The following is a 22,772-nucleotide window of genomic DNA, read 5'->3' as shown; positions in this document are numbered from 1 at the left end:
AGTGTTTACGATGCGTCACATGGAAACATACAAAGGAGACAAAATACCATGGGTGACTGGATTTGTGAAAGAGGATGAAGTAAACAACAAACAGAATTCACAACTTCATCTCCTAAGGCACATATATCTCAGTAAAATCATTCTATCCGAACACAATATGCATCGTAAACTAATAATTAAAAAGGTAAATGCTTTCGATAAAAGGCCAGAAAAAGAAAGGTATATGAAAGATTTGGATAAGATAATCCCAGATAGGATGAGTAGATATTTTGGAAAGCCAAAGTAAACTTGTTTGATGATGGATTTATGTTAAATATTTAAACTTGTTAGTGTTTTTAATTTCGCATATATTAGTGTTCTTAATTTCTCATTTGTGTTTTTTATTTCGCATATATTATGTTTAAAATCGCATGTTTGACATTGAATTATTAAAATATGCAATAAATAGGTGACTATGAACATGCGAAATACAAGATCATTCCATAACACAACATGCGAATTTATTGAAACATGCAACAAAATAAACAAAAGTTCATTCAAAAGATGAAAGAAACTCCATTTTCATCTTCATCGAGCATCTTAAGACAGTTATTGCGTCGGCCAACTCTTTCAACTGTTTCTCACCCCTCTCACCCAAATCCACCATAAACATAACAACAATTTCTTTAAGACTACTCACTTGCATTTGAGATAGCAAGTTCAGAATTTCTTGTTTTCTCTTCATGTTTTCTGTTACACGAGAAATGTTGGCCTCCAACATTAATTATATTTGACAAGAAACCATAAAACAAATACTAATGTCGCTAGCGAAGTTGTCCATATGATATCGGTTCGGTTCGTCATTGTAAAGAACAAACAAATCAATTATAGTTGACTCGTTCGATTTGAAACAAAACTTTTATTAAAATGTAGATAAACGTAAGCATGTCACAAAGGTAGACTTGGAATTTTATAAATCATTACATTATATTATTGGAATAACGAAAAGATAAACATCGTTAATTTATAAAAAAATGAGATATCTTGATAATATGTATGTTTGTGCTTCGATTACTTTACATTATTACTAACAAATCGGTTTTGAAAAAACAACTACATCATAGATAAAAATAGACATATCGCAACGGCATACTTGGAATTTTATAAAGTAATCTATCTTAAAAGTCACAAATGTAAAACGAAGTACATTCTAAGTAAATTATAAACATAAAATAATTAAAAAACACGTAACCTGTCAAAGGCTTCACCTCTCAACACTGGTCATGGTGCATAGTAGAGCCCAATATCTGTGTACATCTGCGCGTATGCAGTGTCACCCCGTCTGCATTCTTCCTCGAACCCTAGGTCAGGATACATCATCGTCTTGTATGGGTGCTTGTATAATCTATGCGGACAGAGCAAAATGGGATATACCTGTTTTATAAAAAAAATAGTAATTATCATATCAATATATTTAAGGGCGATACCCTAATAGTGAAAACCAACTTGTCTACCACGTCATGTATGAGCCAGAATGATGTCATACGAGCCATATGATATCAAGTTGTTCAACACAACAGTCTATCACATCATACGAGCTCTATGATAAAATGATCTGGTGAATATTAGTCATACTAGTTGTATAACTTTGTCAATGGTCACACTATCCATTTCTTTGCCAGTCAAACACATCATACGAGTCGTATGATTTGACGAACACGTACAACTTCATACGATCCATATTTATGACCAGTATGGATCATACGGCCGGTATCACATCATGTCTAGATTAATTTGTTACTGGAATGATGTTTCTTTATAACCACACCCATATTCATATGTTTTACTTAAATATAAATATATTTAAATTAATGTACCTCCATTTCTTGATGAGCCCATTCTAAAGCATCTGAAACCTTGTGAAGAGGAACAAGCAAGTCTTGAAGAACATGCATGTCATGATAATAGTTTCTTATCGCTTCGACTTGAATACCCGCCCATGTTAACAAGCCCAAAGCCCAAAGTTTAATTTAACTTAACATATTCTTTGATTTGTACAAGTTTAATTTTAGCACATGTTAACAAGCCCAAAGTCCCTTGGGACCATGGGATTGCATAAAAAATATCAAAGTATTCGCTATCTTTTGTAGCCCGTACAACCCGCCCATTAGCAAGAATAATCACACACGCCACAACTATGTCTGCGAAAAGACCAAATATGTATGCGATCTTCCTTCGAGCCCGCTGCCGTTGATGAGCCCACCGACGGTTAGATCGCCGAGCTCAAGAACGACAGCGAGCGCGAGGTTCATTGGGACCATGGCCCTTGTGATCTGGGTCATGTTCACCAAGGATTCATATTTTATGATCATTCCTTCTTGGTCTATTTCAAGGATGTTGGAAAAAGGCAAAAGGTCTACAGATGAGACCGCCTTTTGATGGGTTTCGTTGCTTCACTCTTTTGATGACTTTGATGACGTTTTCATCGTGTTTTATTTGGTGTTGCTTGTATGACTTGCGGCGCGATTTAATTTCACAGAGGTAGTCGAGGTAGTGTAACGTGAGAGACATTGGTAGTACGAGAAAGATGATTAAAATCCATCGGAACTGGACTAGATAATCGACCCTTCTGTCTCTTTGGTCTTACTAGCGGAGTTACAACAACAGTCATTGCGGTAAATAACCTAAACTGTATAAAAAAACAGTTTTTTTTTAGTTTTAGGGCAACTAGAAAACTGAGTCGTTTCCTAACCAAAATAGAAAATAGCATGATAATGTTTAAACGTCTAGACATTCGTTAAAAATGATAATTCTAGCGAGACACTAGGTCGGGAACAATAATTAATGACATGTTTTTATAAAGGAAGACTTGAAAGTGATATTTTTCATCGATTAGTGAGGAGAGAGTTTACCAATGGGGTGGTGGTCCATTGGCAAAGACAAAGTCTTTAAAAACACTTAGGTTAGGAAGGGGAAGGGGAAGGTCTTGGGTTCAAGTCCCACAGACGACATGGGATTAAAGAAATTAGCCGTTCAAAAAAAAGTGAGGAGAGAGTCGTCCGGTTTTTCCCAGATCCAAATACCACGTCAAATTTCTTCGCATTTTACCCAGAATTCCCAACATTGCATGGAACCATCACTAATGAATTGGAATCTATCTATACAAACACCACCTACTTGTTGCACTACCGTTGATTATGCCCCACACTGACTTAGGCACCTTTGCCACAACCACCTAATGGTCGCTACCACCGCCACCTACACTATCGTCACCCCAACCAAAATGTGCCACCCAAACATTGCCTACCATTGCCACACAACAAATCAGCGCCATCATTGTCAATTACAACCTGAAGGGGTATGGTCCCTAATCCTGTGCCGCCTACACGAGTTAATCTCAGGTCGCGCACGAGGCCATACCCAGAATAAATTAAAACCAACACTTAGCTCTTTTCCTGCAATCAAATTGGCGCAAGCCGGAGAAGCGCAGATGACACTTGCGCCAACAAGGCGGTGTTGGGCAATACAAATGGTACGATCTTCAGAGCAGTAGGCCAATGAGCGCACGACAGGTTGTGCACAGTAATGTTGTACGATGAGCAATCGTGCAGGAAACAGGAAGTATAGAAGGACACGTACGTGGCACCAATCAGAGTGCGCTGACCACTGCTCCATGATCTCCACTTAACTGCTGATGCCAGACTAGACAACAAGGACAATTGTCAGGCCACATGAATCCATTCCATGTGCGCCAACTACGCCCTCGCCTGTAAACACTAACAGTTGTAATAGGGGAGACAACACGGATATTCCTTGTTGCCGACCTCAGGCCCAAGGTCCATCAGCCCATCTCCTTCATAACTCACTTCGGCTATAAATAGAGAACTTCGTCTATAGGTTTAAGGATCGCTCTCTTGCTCTCTCACTTAATACACACACTTTTATCCTCAAAACAAGTTCTTATCCTCACGCCGGAGGGTGGTTACAAGGTGTCACACCCTGGCTTTGCGGAAGCGTGGGTTATTTGGTGTGACTTCTTAATACCATAGCTTAATCACAATAAAGCTATATGAAAGTAAATCCTTGATGATCATCCATTGATTCAATTTTTAAAAGTAAAATACCACAACATTGTTTTAAGAGTTGACACATGCAACGAGTTTACAACACAACAAAATAAAAACATTGTTCATAAAACGCAACCACAAACATGAAATAAACACAGTTTAAGACTTGTGACTCGTCCAGGCAAAAGTCACAACCCCTAAACTTGGATGACATCACTTCTCTACGCAGCATGAAGACATAGCATACCTCGCCAGATCCCTAATTCCCTGAAATACATGTAAGTTGAAAAATCGACAAAAGTTGAGCGAGTTCATGTAAAAGTGAGTATGTAAAAACCTTTGTAACATGTTTGTATGTATGAAAATCCCCTGGTATGTAGCAAATAAGGAAAAAGAGATCACCATTGGGTTGCAAAGCCAATGATATGTGTGAAGTGCTGTAGGAAGACTCAAACCTAGCAGATTTTTGCGTCGGGCTCAAAGTCACCCCGAGGTCCATACAGTTGGGCCTGGAGTTGGGTTCGCTACACCCAGATAGATCTACCGCTAATGACCCTCGGTGCTACAATGAGGATTAATGGCCTCTAGTTTCCGCCTACTGATGTGCGTGAAGTGTGTTATATTTTTAGGTATGTATTTTAAGCCCGTTTACACTTTTTTAGCCAAGTTTTAAATTTATAAAACACGATATTTACTAACACTAAACACACATATGGGCAAGTGCACCCATCGTGGACGTAGTATAGTGTTGGTAAGATACCGAGGTCGTCCAAGGACACAAGAGCTTTTAGTACCGGTTTATCCTCAACGTCTAATCAAATCAAAATGTTAGAAAAGATTTTTAAACTAAGAAAATAAAACTATCTAAAATACTGAAAATAAAATAAAAGTAAAAACAGATAGACAAGATGAATCACTTGGATCCGACTCGTGTGTTAGTGTAACCTTTGATTATTTTCGCACTTTTGCACTTGTTTAAAAGATTATCTTAGTTATTGTAGTAGGCCCCTCTTTTGAAGGCGACGTTACCCTCAACCCAGTAGTTTGAGTCAGCAAGGATACAATCCTAAAGGGTCGGATTATTGAAAGATAATTAATTAAGTTATTAATGCATAATGTGGTAGGCCCCTCTTTTGAAGGCGACGTTACCCTCAGCTAAGTAGTCTGAGTCAGCAGGGATACAGTCCTAAGTAGCTGGGTTAAAGTTTCAATAGTAGTTTAACTTATGAGGGGATCAAAGAGTTTGGACCCCCGCCATCCAATACCTTTGGGTATTGAAGGATGTCCTACTAAATTTGACCCAGGTCCTTTGCAGGATCTATACACTGAACAATGGTAAGACTCTTACCAAACTGTTCCCTTAACCGCCGACCAGGTAGCCAACATACCTCCATATAGACCGTGGAGATATGAATGGTGAAAATCTTTTATTTTATATAGACAGTAAAATAATGCCAAGACACCACGGACAAACGATAAGGAAGAATCACCTTCAACATAAGAAACTAGTAATTAAAGTCATTAATACAAAACCAATTAAAAAGTGCAAAAGATTAAAAATAAAAAGTATTACACTAAACACTTGTCTTCACCAAGTGATGTAAGAGACTTAGGCAAACATGGCCTTTGATTGTCAAGAACTCTTACGATCAATCTTGGATCCCGAGACGACTCACACACTCTATGATGGACAATTGATGATGGTGGTGGATGATGGTGTTATGGTGGTGGTGGGTGGTGGGTGAAGTGTGAGAGAGGTGGTGTGCCGTCCGAAGCGCTTATTGTGTGTCTCCAGTTACCTCCGTTAAACCCCACCGGTTCAGTCGTTCCAGATCTCTATCTCTGGTTCGTTCCGGCCACAGATACACCGCCGCCTCCAGTGACCACCGTGATGTGGAAAAAGTAGTTCAACTAATTAAACTAAAATTACCCTAAATTAAGACTCAAGTAATAAAAATCTAGACTCTTTAACCTGACTAAACTACTCACCGGCAAGTGTACCGGTCGACTCTAGCACAGAAAAGTAAGTCCGGATGTCGAACCCACAAGAACTCTATTGAATTACGTTAACGACTCTATTTAGACTAGACACTGACACGACTTAATAATTGTTGTGTTTTAAGGGGGGTTTTTACTAAAATCCTAAAATTGCACTTAAAATGAAATTAAACTAAAGTACGAACGAAGACTAGGGTTTTACTTCAGATGAGATTAAGGACTACCTAGACTTGAATCCAGTTTAACTATGAATGGACTTCTAACAGTTTTATTGTTGTATGGAGCCGGGATCGTAAAATACTAAACCTTAAGGTATTTCAATGCTAAGACTTCCCGACCCTTCTCAGGAAGAAACCTAGGAAACCCTACAAGGCTGTTATGAATACCGACTGTTAGATTTCCTCTCAGTCCTCTAACGATTCTAAAAGTGCCCTAATATGACTATCTACCTCTCAGCGCGACAATCTAAGGCAATTCTAGGTTCTGATTTGGTTTACTAGACACGAATGCAATTAGGGAACTAACGTCAACTTCTCTCAAAATCTAATTTAGCTATATACTGCACCGAGACCTAATAACTAACTCGAGCCTCTCAGCGACAAGTTAAGCAGAATATTTAATTCTAATTGTATTTTAATTACTGTTTCTAAGGCTATCGGCCGATTTACCCAAAGATCACCCGAACCCGCAAGGATGCAAATAATCAACACAGATCTATTATGTGAAAGACATCCACCAAAATCTATGTGAAACAGTAAACAATCCACAATAAAAAATAATACGCACACGCACCAAATCAGAAAATCTAGAACACTTTACTTTCAGAAATCAATCCATAATCAATTCAATAAAAACCGCTAAAAGATCCAAACATAAATTAAACCTTCATCAAATCTAGGTAGTATCAATAGTTTAGCCAAGAAACATGGTGTTCAAATCAAACAAAACAAGTTCAAAACAAGAATTCATCGTAAAGTATTGAAAACGCGAAAATAAGGAACACCGGGAGATAAAACCCGAAAGATCTTCACTCTCACGATCCAAGCTTCAACCGGATGATTCCCGTTCGCTAAAATACTCCGAAAAGCTCAAAATCTGCTCCGAAATTCGTCCCTAGGGTTTCTTGGTTCGTCACTAGGGTTTTTGTGGAAGTTTATGAAGTATATATATGTTTGGAATGAAGATCCAGCAACAAAAATCAACTTTTTCCGGAAGTTACCCCTAGGTGTCACGCGACGGGGTCTTCAGCATATCCTCCATGCTACACCTAGCCCCAAAACTCAGCAAATCCTTCCCACGGGTCTAGGTGTTGCATGTAGCTCCTTGCTTGAGGGGGAGGTGTAGCACCTAGGCCTCATTTTCACAGAAAGTTACGAATTTTCACAAGCTTTAACATCCCAAAAATTCCAAAAATTATTCTAACTCTTTTTTACTTGTTCCAAGACTTAGTGTTTCATCATTGTAGCTCGTTTTCACTCCATTTTCATCAACTTTATGCATCGAGACCTGGAAAACGCGAATATAATCAATAGCACGTAATTCTAAATAAAACTAAACTATAAATAATGAAAATTTATACAAACTATACACGAATAAAGGATGTATTTTGCAATACATCAAATATCCCCACACTTGCTCTTTTTTCGTCCTCGAAAAAGAATTATGCAACGGAATCAGAGACGAATAATCACTTGGGTCAAAAATTATTTATATCTTATTAAAACCAAGACTTGCGTTAGCCGCGATTGCGAATATACTTATCCCTTTAAACCCGAATCTAATCCTAAACCCTTATCATGTAAATTTAATTTAAGTGCGGTCAATCCACCTAGGGTCTCACACTAGAATTTACGGTCCACCTACTCCCACCTCAAGCTTATAGGACTAAGAGAACGATCATTTGACCAATTCCCAACCGTCTTATATCAAAACCAAGAGAGTTTACAATCAGTTTTTTTTTCTATTTTTGCTTTGCTTTTTGCTCTTTTTTTTTCTCTCTCGTGAGTCTAGACGATGCTTTCCCTAACCAAGAGGCAATCCGGCTGTAGAGTCGCTATCCCCAACCACAGATTACTTAGGTTTCAGTACTTTTAATCGGCAATTCGATTTCACACATCCCAGAGGCATTCCGGCTGTAGAGTCGCTATCCCCAACTCGGATTACATAGACCTGTGTTACTTTCATTTAGTTTCTAGCTCACTTTTTTTTCTTTTTTTCTCTTTTTTTTCATATTTTTCACATGATCACAAACTCTAACAGTTTTAACTTATAACGGTGCCCCTTATACTATTATCGGCAGTTTTAATTTCCCATATCTCCCAGGCGAAAACCCACTAGCAGACCGACAATTTAGGTATATTAGATCAAAGGGACTTAAAACCAAACCCGGGCCTATCCACATATCCCTAACTAGATGCAAGCTCGATTTATTATATTCTCATATTATCATTATTTAACCCAAGCACAAATTCACCTTTTCTATCATTTTCCGTTTTATTTTGCAAACTTCTTTATATCGAAAGACATTTTCTGATTTTCAATTTTTTTTTTGGATTTTTTCAATTTTTTATTTTTTTTATTTTAATAATAAAGACTCGATTATTTACATGTATTCCCATCCCCACACTTAGAGATTGCATTGTCCCTAATGCAAGAATGGAAATACGACTCAACTAACTACCTAAAAACTAAAAACGAAAACTAAAGACGAACTAACTAAATAAATAACGAAAGAATACAAGGGAAACGACTTAGCTTATTAATAACAACGCGTATGCTCCAAATCTCTCGTCCCATCCTGCTCGATCGTATAGCATTTTGGTCGCGATCGGCTTTGACTCTAACACTGGTACGCTTGATAAATGCCTTATATTCGAATAGCAGCTCCAAACTCACCCGAATGGAGATTGCGTACGGGTGGTACATATTCAAATCTGCATAATCAAAAAGAAGCACAAACCAAAGCAATACCGACTCTAAAAAAAACGACTAAAAAACTACTAAATAAGACTCAATATGCAAAAACTACTAACTACCGAAAATACACCAAATATATAAATTTTACAAACTCTACAAGAAACCTCCCCGCACTTGAACTTAATCAGGAGGTTTCTCCTTGATCTGGACCCTATCTAACCCGTTTAATTCCACCCGGTCCTCAAAAATAGTTAAAAATTTACTGGTGGAATAATAAAATATTTCGAAAATTCTTAACGGGTCAGACCACCAAAATTTATACTTACCTGGAAGGAACCAAATGCGCGACATGTAAAGCGAATATTGATCGTGCGCCAACGGCTCCTTCTTGTACCAGCCTTCAATCCTCTTCCGTTTTCCATCTTTTCTTTTTCTTTTCTTTGCCTTCTCCCGTGGTTTCGATTTTTTAGTCGCATTCGTTATCAGTACCACGGGCCAGCAATGGTGTTCTTCATCTTCCACCATTCCCTCTACTTCCTTGGGAAGATCCCCACACTTAATTTCTACGTGCGGTGTGGGTTCACTTATTTTCTCGGGTTTACCTTCTAGTATGGCTTCTAAATTTGCTAAATCACCTAATGGATCAAATTCCCCTACTTGTTCAGATTCTGATAAACCTTCTAACTCCCCCAAAAACTCATCTTCCCAACTTAACATTTTTTTCTCTACCTCAACTTCTACCTCATTATCAAACAGCCTACCTAAGGAATCTCCTAAATCTAATTCCTCATCAACATCTACCCCCTTAACCAATGATTCCTGGTAGACTTGCCACTCGTCTACTTCTTCCACACTCTCTCTCAATATCCCGCAATTAGCCATTTGCATCATAATCTCCTCTTCTTCACAGCCAAAATCAATGATGCCCTTCTTCTCCGTTTCTTCTACTTCTTCTAATTTCCTAGACACTTCTTCTATTGAGCATCGAATGTCTGAGAGTATAGACTGGTGATTTTGAAGCAGGACTTCATGTTCTTGAATCATTTTCTGAGTAGTCTCATCCGTAACTACCAGTTGAACTAACAACCCCGTTATCCTATCCAGCTGGTCCTGCTCATAGACTTCAGAATTTTGCTGTTGGGGCTGGTGATGTGGTTCCTCATACTGGTACGAGGAATACCCCTGTGAAAAATATGACTGCGGCTGCACATAGGGGTTAGCATAACAACGTGTAGAGTACCTCGGGAAATATGGACAAAATATAGAGATGTGAGGTATACCACAATTTTGACACATAACTGACACTAAGACTCAAGAAAAAGAAAAGACACGGACAATTAGACACCTACGACTCAATATACAAAATATACAAGTAGCACAGATATGTCAGATAAGATCAGTCAAAGAAATTAACGCAATTACCAAGAGTCCCCGGCAACGGCGCCAAAAACTTGATGTGGAAAAAGTAGTTCAACTAATTAAACTAAAATTACCCTAAATTAAGACTCAAGTAATAAAAATCTAGACTCTTTAACCTGACTAAACTACTCACCGGCAAGTGTACCGGTCGACTCTAGCACAGAAAAGTAAGTCCGGATGTCGAACCCACAAGGACTCTAATGAATTACGTTAACGACTCTATTTAGACTAGACACTGACACGACTTAATAATTGTTGTGTTTTAAGGGGGGTTTTTACTAAAATCCTAAAATTGCACTTAAAATGAAATTAAACTAAAGTACGAACGAAGACTAGGGTTTTACTTCAGATGAGATTAAGGACTACCTAGACTTGAATCCAGTTTAACTATGAATGGACTTCTAACAGTTTTATTGTTGTATGGAGCCGGGATCGTAAAATACTAAACCTTAAGGTATTTCAATGCTAAGACTTCCCGACCCTTCTCAGGAAGAAACCTAGGAAACCCTACAAGGCTGTTATGAATACCGACTGTTAGATTTCCTCTCAGTCCTCTAACGATTCTAAAAGTGCCCTAATATGACTATCTACCTCTCAGCGCGACAATCTAAGGCAATTCTAGGTTCTGATTTGGTTTACTAGACACGAATGCAATTAGGGAACTAACGTCAACTTCTCTCAAAATCTAATTTAGCTATATACTGCACCGAGACCTAATAACTAACTCGAGCCTCTCAGCGACAAGTTAAGCAGAATATTTAATTCTAATTGTATTTTAATTACTGTTTCTAAGGCTATCGGCCGATTTACCCAAAGATCACCCGAACCCGCAAGGATGCAAATAATCAACACAGATCTATTATGTGAAAGACATCCACCAAAATCTATGTGAAACAGTAAACAATCCACAATAAAAAATAATACGCACACGCACCAAATCAGAAAATCTAGAACACTTTACTTTCAGAAATCAATCCATAATCAATTCAATAAAAACCGCTAAAAGATCCAAACATAAATTAAACCTTCATCAAATCTAGGTAGTATCAATAGTTTAGCCAAGAAACATGGTGTTCAAATCAAACAAAACAAGTTCAAAACAAGAATTCATCGTAAAGTATTGAAAACGCGAAAATAAGGAACACCGGGAGATAAAACCCGAAAGATCTTCACTCTCACGATCCAAGCTTCAACCGGATGATTCCCGTTCGCTAAAATACTCCGAAAAGCTCAAAATCTGCTCCGAAATTCGTCCCTAGGGTTTCTTGGTTCGTCACTAGGGTTTTTGTGGAAGTTTATGAAGTATATATATGTTTGGAATGAAGATCCAGCAACAAAAATCAACTTTTTCCGGAAGTTACCCCTAGGTGTCACGCGACGGGGTCTTCAGCATATCCTCCATGCTACACCTAGCCCCAAAACTCAGCAAATCCTTCCCACGGGTCTAGGTGTTGCATGTAGCTCCTTGCTTGAGGGGGAGGTGTACCACCTAGGCCTCATTTTCACAGAAAGTTACGAATTTTCACAAGCTTCAACATCCCAAAAATTCCAAAATTCTAACTCTTTTTAACTTGTTCCAAGACTTAGTGTTTCATCATTGTAGCTCGTTTTCACTCCATTTTCATCAACTTTATGCATCGAGACCTGGAAAACGCGAATATAATCAATAGCACGTAATTCTAAATAAAACTAAACTATAAATAATGAAAATTTATACAAACTATACACGAATAAAGGATGTATTTTGCAATACATCAAGCGATCGCCACCACCATTGGTTCTGGATCTAAATCGGGTTGCAGTCACGCTATTCCCATTCTGGTTGTCACTTTAACTCGATTCGTTTGATCACCTGAAGTTCTAGTCTTTTGTCTCCGATTAGCTCCGCTTGCCGATTAAGGTAATAAGTTGAACCCTTATTCGATTCGTGTATAGAAGTCGAATTGTGTCGTGTGGTTCTGGCGACTAAAGTATAATTTGATCTAAAATTCATTTACATCTAAGACGATCACGCTTATGATTAATCTATCGCTCTTTCCTCCCTGTTAGCCGTTTCGGTTAGTTATTTGAGCCTTATGTTAAATGGGATATATATAAACTTGTTTGAATTAATTGATGATCCATACATGAATGGATAACTTTCTATTGTAAAATTGCATTGTGATGCAAGTAGGAGGTTTAAATATTTAGCTACCATGGCACATGCATATGCAAAGGATATGGTCAAAGTCAATTGTTGTAGTTGTTAAATTAATTATAAGTTCAATTCAATTATAAATGGGAGGTTGTCGAAAGTGTTAATTAGTATGTCAAGAAGTTTTTTTTAAAATTTGATATAGTTTTGGTTATTCAAATAACAGTAGCAGCCATATTTTTTTAGGATTGGTCTTAATTAAATTCGGAACTATACAAATGTTTTCTTTTAATCTTTGCCACTCTTAATTAAATTATTGAATTAATTAGTTCTTATATAGGCTTGATAAACAACTGATAACTTATTAAAATCTCTGGAGCATTAACCATCAAAGTTGTGATATGAAATCAACCAAAACTAAGTAATACTAATATTAATAGATTGCATAACCACGATAAGTTCCGTCGCCGGAAACCATTACGTTCACGAGTTAGGTAACTATTAAAATTCCTAAATATGATTCAACTATATTAAAGTGTAGGGTGTCAAATCCGTTGGGACGACTTATTTTGTTTGGTCTTGCTTTGCTAACAAGGTACGGATTCTGTTATCTTTTCATTATAGTATTTTATTCAAGTCCGTAACTTTGTAGTACGGATGTTTTCGCTACTTGTCTCTGTTTCGTATTGTTATAAGACTAGTGTATATTGTAGCATGCAATAGACCTTAGACCTTGTGCTCATTATTGCATGTTCCCTTTAGACTTATGTTAAGATATTTTTATTTCTGATACGCTTTGTACTTTGTCACCCGAGCAATTATAAGTTTAGACTTGTCGTTGGGGCGTCAACGACATGGCACTCATCGTGACGGTGCGTAACTAAAGTTCACGGCGTTTCTAGTTTGTGCTTGTGTAGCACATGGCCCCTAGAGGCGAATAGATCGATCTTAGCTCTGACTCCTGACTCCTGACTTCTGTTGAGATGGAATAATGTGTGTGCGCCTACACACACCATCTCGGCGCATGGATTATAGCCATGCATGCCTCTGTTTAGGCTCGTGGGTGCTTCTATATTACGTGACTTGTTTTATTGTTATATGTTGTCACGTATGTCTTGTCTCTGTTATAATATGTTGATATGATTATATGCATCTGTTTATGTTCAGTATTTGTTATCTATTCGGTATAAGTTTTGGGATTCAAGTTATAAAAGTATTTGTTTCAGTGCCAGGATTTCAGTCTCAGTTTTTAGCATTTGTCCGGTGTCTGCCTCAGTATTTGTTTTAGTATTGTTTTGTTTCCAGTACCGGGTTGCATAATCTTTACAAGTATTAGATTACTAAGTTTTCAAAACTCATATTTGCTGTCGAGAGGTCGGGCATGCCACGTTTATTCCTTTTCTTGTCATTATGTTAGATTTTGCTGCATATTTGCTCCTTTTGTTCATTTATGCTCATTTAATCCTGAAAATACAGAAGGAAGACAAAAGGATACTTTTTCCAACATTATTACTAAAAAATGGTTAGTTTTATGCCTCGTTTGATGTAATTTATATGTTGCATTTTACACACATCAAATACCCACACACTTGAATCTTTGCTTGTCCTCAAGCAAAACTCTTTATAATGTGGATTACACTCGCAAATGGAACAGGTAGAAGAGATGTTTTGGGCTTGTCTTGAGTGTCGGGAATCCAAGATCTTTATTAGGCTTTATTTTTATGTTATTTACAATCCTATTCGTTGTGATTTATTTAGAACGTCTCATAAGAGAAATTACTTATTTGGGCATAAAATGCCCCTTTAAAATTCCATTTATATACAAGTTCATATATCTCACGGGAGATCACTCAACACTCAGCCGTAGATGTATTTTTGTGAAACACTCGAGACCGGCATGGAACTTACTTCTATCATATGCTTGCCAAGCAATTAATCTTCCTCCTTTTTAACTATACACCTTTGTAACTATCAAGAGGACTTGGGGAAGGGTTAGGCTTGGGTTAAAGGTAGGTGGTTTTGGGTTAGTGGTTAGTAAAAAGGGCGAAAAGCGTAAAAAGCGTCAGTCGTCGTAAAACTTTTTATTTTTGTGACTTTTATTCAAACGAAGCATTTTCAAACAAAGTTTCTTTTGAGGAACTTGTTTGTTTATTGCTAGACTTCATTTTTTTTATAAGGATGTCACATGAAGACCGAGCTTTTAACTAAAATAAAGGATTAAAAATAAAAAAGGTTTTGGTGGGTAAAGGGTGTTTGTTTTGTGGGTTTAGAAACGAAAATGTTTAGGCTCAAAGGGGTTAACTAGGGGGATTTTGGGTAGGTGGTAAAAAAAAAGAAAAATAATGGTGTTGAAAAGAAAAAAAGGGTTAGTCCTAATGCCTTCATCATGTACTTACTTGGGTTTAAGTTGGTAAGGACCGAGAATGTATCGTCATGGCAAGTTGTCGTAAGAAACCAAGCGGCTATTCACACAAGAAACGAAAAATGAGCATTTAATCTAAAGATGTGTATTTGTATACTCAATAAAGGCTCAAAACTCACTTTTTGTGGGAATGAGTTTGGTGATCAAGTATATATAATCAAATTTTAATTAGATTTGTCATGTCGTTTCATAATTTTCTTATGTTGGTTCTTTTTATCACGACGCTATCGGTTGTAAATTTTTAAAAATATAACCTTTTTAGAACTTGTTATTCCCAAATTAAACCAAGACAAGTAAAAAAATGAAGAGTTTTTGAAAAAATTTGGGGTGATTAGCAGTTCCAATAGAGTTTTGTGTAAGGCTTGTCATTGGTGGATATTGACCTAAAACTCAGCATGGGCCGATATTTTTTGGAGATAAAATCAGCCTGGGCCGAACCAATACACATTTGAAAAAATTCTCGAAAACCTGAAATTTAACACTACTGGACGAAAAAACCGCACGGGCCGAGGCCCGGTCTGGCCTCCTCTAAGCTCCTCCCCTGAGGCTTGTTATTAGGACTTGCAAAATTCAAGGTTTAAGCATCCCCCACACTTAAATTACACATTGTCCTCAATGTGTCCCAAAAATAAGTTTTTAGGTCGATTGAATATGTAAAAAGGGTGTTAAAAACAAAATTTATGTTACTGGACGTCTGGACACGGGCCCGTGGTGACCGGGCACTGCCCCGTGTTCAGATTGCCAGTATCATAATGTAACAGAAGGACACGGGGCCGTGTTCAGCCCCGTGTCCAGTTAGTTACCTGAACTGGGCATTTTCCTTATTTTTTTGCCTTATATAAATATTTACTCGGTAAAGAATAATAAATAACCTTTTGTAGATTATTTCCGACAGATTTGTGACGCAACTGTCAATTAATTAGGGTTTTCTTATTTTTCATCATAAATGTGTAGGAAACGATATTATTTTCTCTTATTTTTTGGCTTATATAAATATTTATTCGGTAAAGAATAATAATTAACCTTTTGTAGGTTATTTCCTACAGATTTGTGACACAACTGCCAATAATTTAGGATTTTTTTAATTTCCGTTGTGGATGCATCAAAAATTTGTAACAAAATCTTGAATTTTTTTTTTGTAGGAAATTCGTCATAAAAGTGTTGTAATATGTGACGAAAAAAATTGTTAAGGAAATTTCTGTAGGAAATTGTCCCTTTTTCTAGTAGTGAAAATCGTTAATTTTTTTAAGAAACTATATCAATAGGCTGCTCAAGTTAAAGAGAATAAAATTCTCGTTAATACAGTGTAATTTAAAAAAAAATATCAACGTATGAAAAAGTTATAATAATTTGAAAATCAACGTATGAAAGTGTTTATGAGAAAATAACCAAAATACCCTTCCTGCAATAATAACCCCCTGTCTTCATCTCTTCCTCGCATAAGTTCTTGAACGTGTATGCTCTCTTGTGTACAGGATCCAACCTTACTAAATAAAACATGATAAAAGTATGTTATATCAAATAAAAAAACTGGTTGCTTATGCCGCGTAAAATGATAAATGATATTCAACGAATAAACAGTAAATTTGACCTCCATTCTGAAAAGCTGCAGAAGATGATGTATCATAACGTACGTAGTACAATTCATTTCTTTTTGAAGGGCATGTACAATTCAATTACTTCCTTCATTTACGTCTATCTTCATCCCTACCTACCTACTTTCTTTATTTTCTTTTGAATTTCGATTTTCATTCTTGGTTTGAACTACTTTTCCATCCAAACCGCCATAACAGTAGTATGGCGGAGGCATGTATTTCTTCCGTGATCGGAAAAGTGGTAGACTTGTTGTTTGGTGTGGCTATTAAAGAGATAAGCTACATGTGTAATTGCTCTGAAAATGTTGAGAAGTATAAAAATGAAGTTGAAATGTTGTCGAGTATGAAGGGAAGGGTTCAGCAACATATAGATTTGGCTAGATCTAAAGGGGAAGTTCTCCTAGAAGGTGTGGAAGAGTGGATGAAGAAAGCAGATGATTATACATCCAACGCCACGCAGTTTACTAACGGAGGAGAAGACCAGGAGAAATGCTTCCATTTGTGTAGCCTCCGTCGTTGTAGTAAGACGGCGATAAAGGAAACGTTTTCTCTTCAGCAGCACCAAGAAGAGGGTAAGAGTTTTGAAACTTGTGTCTCTCTTTCTGCTCAAGCCCCAGGATTCACAGACTTGTACCAAAGTAAAAATCTTGACGATATCGGTACCCCAAAAGTTGACTTTGAAGAAAATCATTCGAGCTATAGAAGATGACACAATTCAAATAGTTGGAATCAATGGCTTAGGAGGTGTAGGTAAAACTACACTAGCTAGTGAAGTTGCTAAAGAAATAAAGAATCAATTTGCGGATATTGTGTTTATAACCGTCACACAAACTGTTGATGCTAAAATGATTCAAGAAAAGGTTGGAGTTGCGGCAAGTAGAATAATGAACGGAGAGAAGGTTCTAATCATTCTAGATGACGTTTGGGAAGAACTGAAGCTTGAGGAATTGGGCATTCCATGTGGGAGTGAGTACATGAATTGCAAGATTTTGCTTACATCTAGAAGCAAAGACGTGTGTATGGCAATGAATGCCCAAAAGAATATTTCGGTGAACCCTTTGCAAGAGGAAGAAGCGTAGACCCTTTTTGAACGTGTGATTGATAAAAGTGAATGGAACGATACACTGAAAGAAGTTGCATTAAAGATTGTCAAGGAATGTGGTGGATTACCACTTTTTATTGAAGCTGTAGGAAAAGCTTTGAAAGACAAAGAACATAAAATTTGGGAGGCAGCGCTTCGACGACTACAAGCTCCCATAGATGGGGATGTCACCTATAAAAAGGAAGGTATACTGCAATTGAAGCTAAGCTACGACTATCTTGAAGATGAAGTAGCTAAGTCACTTTTCTTATTGTGTAGTATGTTCCCGGAAGATGGAAACATTGGCCTTAAAACATTGACACGTTATGGGCTCGCTCTTGGGATATTTAATAATCCCGATAGCATTCACGATACAAAAGATAAAGTTCAACTGGCTGTTGAGTCTCTTAAATCATCTTTCTTGTTATCGCCTGCGAATATAAAAATTATTTGTTCTGAGGATGAATATCTTTTACGACGAGAAGAAGAATTATTTAAAATGCACGACCTTGTTCGTGATATGGCATTGTTCATTACTTTTCAAGGTGATGACAAGTTTTTGGTGAAGTCCGGAAAAGGTTTGAGAGAATGGCAGCCAAGAAGCGACGTTATAAAAAGCTACAAGAAGATCACCCTCATGGAAAATAAAATATGTAAGCTTCCTGATTATGAACTTGATTTGCCATACCTTGATACCTTCCTTATTCGAAATAATGAACTTTCAATCGTTCCGGATGAATTCTTGGGGGGTAACTACATTTCATCTCTCCCACAATCACTAACGCAGCTCACAATGCTACGCCTGCTAGATCTAAGTGATAACATGTCTCTCTGTGAAATTTCATTACTTGGGGGGGGGGGGTTGTCATGTCTTGAGATTCTAAAGCTTAGAGGTACTGGAATTATAAAATCCCTGAAGAGATAGGACAATTGGCCAATTTAAGGCTGCTAGATGTGTATTGTTGTTTCCATCTATCATATGTAACACCTGGTGTGATATCAAAGCTCATCAGGTTGGAAGAGTTGTATGTTGAGTTAATGGGGGAGGACTGTAGTTTTATTGTGGAACTAAGCGAATTGACGTTGCTGAAAATTCTGCATTTAGGAGTTTTGGAATTGCATTATATTCCCAAAATTGAAACCTTGATAGAATTTAACATTGGGAGACCTTTATGCGCAATGGGTTTATATAAACGCTGCCTAGAATTTTCAGGATATAAATGCTCATTGACGATGCCAATTAGGAAACTGATTCAGCTATCTGAAATGTTACGATTGTCATATATAAAAGATTTGGATAACATCTTACCAGACCTATATCAAGAAGGTTTCGATGAATCAAGGGAAATTCATTTGTGGCACTGTGAGAATGTTAGAAGCTTGGTGAAGACATGTGACTTGGATGGAATTCAGACTTCAAATGAAGGTGGTCCGATGAAAACAAAGGGAAAGTTGTTTTCCCATTTGGAAGAAATCCAATTGCACCGTTTGGATAGGTTGGAGCTTCTATGGGATAACCGACATCAATATATAAGCTTTTGTAATCTAATGAGTATCAATATAACACATTGCCCCTCTTTATTAAAGCTATTCCCTATAAGTGTAGCGCAAGGGCTTGTCAATCTCAAATATATAGAGATTACAGATTGTGAAAGTTTGGTGAATGTTATTTCAGATGGAGATGAGCAAACAACTGGAAGTGAAATTGAATTGGTAAAAAAGGATACAAATATCGTGTTCTCCTTTGATCATATTCAGCTTTATAATCTCCCCAAACTTGAGAGCTTCTACTCTGGCTATTCTATCATCATATATCCTTCTTTGAAGACTCTTTTTGTGGGAAATTGTCCTAGCATGAAGACATGGAGCTATGGAGAGAATCATACAACCAAGATAAAATTTTATAATGAAGAGAGAGAGTGTAGCATTAATGAAGAGAAAAATGAGGTATGAAAAGTGCATGCCTTAAATTAATAATACTGTTTTGCTATGTGAATTAACTAGGTTATAACCCCGTGTATTACACGGGGTTGAATAAATGTAATTTTATATACTAAATAATAAAAATATTATATCTTTAAAACCATGTATTTTCCTATCTATCCCAATTTGATTTATCAAACTCCTGACTCCTCTTTATCCGAAATTTATTTTTAAATAAACATACAATCTGTTTGATTTAAGATATAAATGGAATAACATAATTCACGTTTATCATCATTCTTTTAGGAAGTTTAATTGTATCAGTTATGAAATTCTTTGATAATATGATATCAAGATTTTAAAATCTAAATGGCTAAAAGTGAATATATAATAAAACACATATAGTAATTAGGGTCTGTTTGGTATGGGGTAATGCAATGGACGAAGGAATGGAATGGACGAGGTAATGGAATAGACGAGGGAATACAATGGATCATTACCATTCCATATCTTTTTTGGTTACCATGTGTGAATGGAATGAATTATTATTGTGTATTGTTCTGTAGGCAAGAAAAACAGAGTAATAAAATCAGCGATGAGTGGTGGTGGTGGTGATGGTTGGTGGTAGTGATTGTGGGTCGTTATAGGTGGCGGTGGTGGGTGTCGACGACGGCGATTGGTGGTGGTGGTGGCGAGTGGCGGTACGACGGTGACGACGAGTCGTGGTGGCGGCAAGGTGGCCGTTGGTGGTGGGTGGTAGCAGAGGTGACGGTTGGTGGTGGTGGCGGTGGCGTCGACGATGGTGGTGGGCGGCGGCGACGAGTGGCGTTGGCGGTTGGTCGCAGCTGTGGGTTATAACGGTGTCGAGTGGATGGCGGCTGCGGCGGTGGCTGTCGGGGTGAGGTGGTGGCGGGTGGCGGCGATGGCGTCGATGGTGGGTGGTGGTGTTGGTGGGTTGTGGCGAAGGTGGTGGGTTGTGGTGTTGTTGATGAATGGTGCAAAAGAGGGGATGGAATGGAAAAAAAAAACATGGGGGGTGGAAGGAATGATTTTGAGGGAATGGAATACCTTTTGGAATGGGTGATTCCATTCCATTGACCAACCAAACATCTTTTTTTTCATTCCCTCGTAATCATTTATTCCATTTCACCTCTCATTCCTGCGTAACAAACACTACCTTAATGTTTAGCTTTTAAAATTTCTAAAAAGATTGAGCACATGTAAATGGCAGGTACATTGTCATCACTTATATGCTCGTAAATTTAATGGCCTAGGAGAAATATTTTAAGACTAAAGTATATTTATATTTGTAATCGATTATATTTTATTAGTGTTTCTTTAATTTGTGTTTATATTTAAATGTTGCTATAAGTAAATATTATATTTTTTAATTGTACATATGACAAAAAATATTGTTTTTTTATTAATATCATTATTAGCAGTTAGCAGTGTTACTTGTATTATTATGTTTTAATTATAATTGCTACCATTAATATCTTTTTATTTTAATTATTATTTGAATAGATATAAATAATAATTATCTATAATTAGGTAGAAGAGATTAAACTAAATCATATTTCGTAGGAGATTATCTATAATTAATGTTTTGTATTAATATAACCAGAAAACTTGTTAAGTTACATCAAAACAGAAGGTAGACGGGCAACAAGCTGCGCCGCCAACCCTTTCTGAATTGCAAACCCCAACCTCCCGAACACAAACCCCTGCCCCCTTGGGGTCGAACAATTGCTGTGGATAACCCGTTGAACCCTCGTCAAGAAGTTGATGGCTTCTGGCGCTAGGCAGCCAAAAGTATCAAAGGCAAAAGGGATAAAGACATGTTGGTTCTCTGCGCAAGCTTTAGCGTGCTTATCCACTTTCTTTGATTCTGCCTTTCTTGCTGCTAGTCCAGCTACAAACCCGTTTTCCCTTAAACCAACCAAAGGGGAAACCCCCGTGAGGTCTACACAAGCATGTTTCCCCCCAGCCCAGCCAAAGACGAGCAGATCCGCTGGTCGCAAAGTAGATCTCCCTTCCATAGGGTCCGTGAGGAAATTCACAGGGGCCTCTTTCTTAGCAGAAATCCCAGCTCTTCTTAAGATGTCCCCCAAAACATCTCGCACCCAATCATGCCGATATTTAAACCCAGGGAGCTCTTTACAGTGAACTGCGTGCTCCCCATATTTATCCATACAAGCTTTACGACATATCGGGCAGGTTTCATCTTCTGGGTACATAGGGATCATTAGCCGGTATTTGAGAATGGTTCTATATTCTACTGCCGACATGCATTGTCCTAACCCCTCAATCGGGATAACGGTCAAAAATTCCTGAGCATGGGGACCCTTCAGACACTCAAACACCGCCTTCTGGCGGGGTGACAAATCAAAAGCTTCTCCCAGGCTTTGAACGATTTTGCTAAAAAGTGCATTCGCCAAAGTTTTTTGCGGCTTCGAGGGGGCGGTGTCCTTGTTAGAGAAACCGCCAATATCCAAGTCTGGGAGAGAGACATTTAAGCGTTCGAGCGCTTGTTGATAGTCTGGGTCAAGCCCGACGACCCCACCGTTTCGAAGGATATGATCCTGTAGTTCCCAAGACTGAGCTCTAGACGCCACAAAGGCATAAGCCCCAACATCTCGGGCTGAGAAGAGGCCCAAACCACCTAGACGCATTGGCAAAGATGCTAGACGCCACTGAAGGTCACCAAAGAAGGGGCCGCCACCCACTACTATGTCTTCTATGGCCTTTCTAAGGCCATCATCGAACCGAGATATCGCATCCTCCATCAAATGGGGTTGACAAGTCCGCAGCCCAAAAAGCAACTTAGCAACACCCATGCACGACCTTAGCAGTAAGAGTTCACATTGGGGATCCCTCAGGCAGGGTAAGAGTTTCATAAGGTCAACCGCCCCCGAGGCCCGCCGCCCTGCCAACTCACCAATAAAGCTAGGATCCCGACTAACAGCTCCACCAAGGAGCTTAACCCCCTTCTCTGGTCTACCGATCCCTCTCGGGAAAAGCCCGTCCTGAACCTTCTGGCCGTCACATGTCGGCCAATAAACCTCTGTTTTCTTAATATTGAGATAAAGCCCTAGAGATGGCCCCTCCTCGTTAATGATGTCTAAGGCCTTAGCAACCTCAGAGGCATTGCCGATAATCGTCCCATCATCCAAATACCAAGCATGAAACGGGAGTTTACAACGGTTCTGAACTCGGAGAATAAGGGGGTGTAAGGCAA

The 22,772-nt window shown here is 38.1% G+C and overlaps 1 pseudogene; it reads right to left on the bottom strand.

The window, feature by feature from the left end:
* Positions 1-2,004: 2,004 nt before the first annotated feature.
* On the bottom strand, positions 2,005-2,650 carry LOC110870341 (annotated as a pseudogene).
* Between the last annotated feature and the right edge of the window lie 20,122 nt (positions 2,651-22,772).

This window comes from Helianthus annuus, chromosome 8 (genome assembly GCF_002127325.2).
Source record: "Helianthus annuus cultivar XRQ/B chromosome 8, HanXRQr2.0-SUNRISE, whole genome shotgun sequence".
Classification (NCBI taxonomy): Eukaryota; Viridiplantae; Streptophyta; class Magnoliopsida; order Asterales; family Asteraceae; genus Helianthus; species Helianthus annuus.
The sequence above is the reverse complement of the archived record's forward strand: the minus strand, read 5'-3'. Positions and strand labels throughout refer to the sequence as shown.